The sequence below is a fragment of the Miscanthus floridulus genome, chromosome 19 (genome assembly GCF_019320115.1).
Source record: "Miscanthus floridulus cultivar M001 chromosome 19, ASM1932011v1, whole genome shotgun sequence".
Lineage (NCBI taxonomy): Eukaryota > Viridiplantae > Streptophyta > Magnoliopsida > Poales > Poaceae > Miscanthus > Miscanthus floridulus.
The window spans coordinates 74,047,744-74,050,261 of record NC_089598.1 but is presented as its reverse complement, the minus strand read 5'-3'; the positions used below and the strand labels follow the sequence as shown (position 1 = coordinate 74,050,261).

Sequence of the window (2,518 nt, the reverse complement as noted above, 5' to 3'; positions counted from 1 at the left end):
GTACGAACTACGAGGTCTGGTTCTGGTCCACGCTACCCCAGGCCACCAGGGCACCGTGCACCAGCCAACATCTGTTCGCTTTTAGGTTTCTGTGGCTTATAAACTGGCTGATACTATTTTATTGTAAGAGAAAAATATTGTATCATGACTGATACGATCAAACGAACCGGGTATAAAGCTGCTCCCGATCCATGGATGACCCACAAGGCATAAGGCAAAGCAGCGGACGGACGCTTCTCCTCGATCGGGAGGGGACGGCCACTGGCCCCGCAGCCGCTTCGTGCAAGGGACACCGGTGCCGGTGGCGCATGCATGTGTCCGTCCGAGTCCGACCCCCGGCGTGGCTGTTGCCTGGTTGCTCGATCACACGTACTCACACTGATGATAGATGGCTCAGCTAGCTGCCCGGACCGGCGGGCGTGGGAGGAGGCGCCGCCCGGATGTCCTTGAGCACCCCCACTACCTGCTGCATCGTCGGCCGCTTGTCCGGCGAGTGCGCCGTGCAGAGGTACCCCACCCTTAGGCACTCCACCATCTCCCGCTCCGCCGCCTCCGCCTCCGCGCCGGCGGCGGCCTCGTCCCGCACCCTCGGGTCCACGATGTCCAGCGCTTTGCCGTCGCGGATGATGCCCCACGCCCAGCTCACGGACGCCTCGTCCCACCCGGCCTGCCCCGTCATCAGCTCCAGCACCAGCACGCCGAACCCGTACACGTCGCCCTCGGGCGTTGCGTTGTCGTTGTGGTTGTGCCCGAACCCGAAGTCTGAGATCCGGGGCTCCAGGTCATCGCACAGCAGGACGTTGGTCGACACCAGGTGGCCGTGCACCACCGCCGACCCGCCGCCGCCGGCCCACCCCTGGTGCAGGAACGCCAGGCCCCGGGCCACACCCAGCGCGATGCGGTGCCGGGTGGGCCAGTCGGAGATGGACCGCTTCACCTCCGCCGCCTCCCAGATGTCGCCGCTGCCCGCCGTGTCGTCCATGTCTGGCCGCCCCGCTGGCAGCTCGTGCAGCCACCGGTGCAGGTCGCCCTTCTCCATGTACTCGTAAAGTAGTAGCTTCTCCTTGCCTGCAAAGATGATTTTAATAAATGAAGTCATCATCCAGAATTCAAACCATGAAGCTTTCTGGTGTAGTAGTAGCAGTATTTTCGCTGCAACTTTTCATCTGTGCACCGAACCCAACTGCTCCAACTATACCCGGAATGCATGGCGGCTAAAATGGTGCTAAAAAGTTGGAGACTAGTCTACACCCATGCACACTTACTTTGGCAGTTTCTACATTGGCACTAGCAACCCATGCATAGATTATATTTTGAGGATAACAATTCACCAAAAAAAAATTTAGCAGAAAAGTATTCATATTCACAAAGAAATTAAGCAAAATTGATTCTAGTAGAATGAATCGAATTGAGCTCACACACCTGCAATGCAGTAGCCAAGGAGCGGAAGAATGTTCGGGTGGCGGAGGCGCGCGAGCTCCCGAAACGCGGTGGCAGCGGCCGCCGGGTTGCCGTCGTCCTCGGCGAGCCCGGCCACGGCGCCCTCCACGACGCGCACGACGACGTGCAGGTCACCGGGGAGCACGGCCCGGTACGCGGCGCCGCTGCGGCCGCCGCGCTCCGCGCGGACGTGGCCGCGGCCAGGTCGCCCAGCGTGAGCTGCATCAGCGGCCGCTCGAACAGCACCACGGGCGCTGCCGACGACGCACCCCTGGCCGCCGAGACCACCACGTCCTCCCCCTCCTCCTCCTCCTCCTCGTCGTCTCCCTTCTCGCCCCATTGTGGCTTCTTCTTCTCGTCGTCGTCTTCTCCTCCCTTCTGCCGCCGCCTGCACCTCAGCACGCCGCACGCCACGCACCCGACCAGGCAGAGCAGCATGGCCAGGGACGCCACCCCGCATATGACCGCCACCGCCACGATGCTCACACGCCTCTTCTTGCTCCTCCTCGTCGTCTTGCTCTGATCCGTCGTCGTCGTCGTCGTCCCAGAACCACCCTTCTTTTTAGTTTTCCCAAGAGGACTAGGACTAGGAGGTGATGGCCGCGGCCGCCGTGGCGCTGTCGTCGAGTTGTCCGAGAACACCGGTGACGACGCATTGCCGGTGATCAACGCGGCGGCGACGATGGCCGCGTCGTCGCGGCCGGCGCAAGAGGAGGAATTGGAGGAGTTGACACGGGCGGGAAGGGAGGTGGCCGCCAAGAGGAGGAGGAGGGGGTGGACGTGGAGTGGCATCGCGCGGAGAAGCACGACGTGTGGAGAGCTGCACGTCAAGCAGGAAATTCGAGCTGGGGTGGCATTGAAGGTATTGAATGGACGCAGGGGAAGCTGGGGGGCTACGGACGGAAACAGAACACGGGTGGAAATGGGATGGTTTAATACAAGCTGGTGACACTAGGGAGAGTAAACTGAGGAGTTGCTGGTTTCCCATTCATTCTAGGGGAGTAGCCAGTCAGCGTATAGATGGTTCTGGTGTTCCTGCTTGTCCGGGGTTCTCTCTTTTCGGTTTACTAGCTTCACT

General features: G+C 61.2%; 1 pseudogene; it reads right to left on the bottom strand.

Annotated features, from left to right (window-relative positions):
- Window positions 1–200: 200 nt before the first annotated feature.
- On the bottom strand, window positions 201–2,232 carry LOC136526181 (calmodulin-binding receptor kinase CaMRLK-like; annotated as a pseudogene).
- Between the last annotated feature and the right edge of the window lie 286 nt (window positions 2,233–2,518).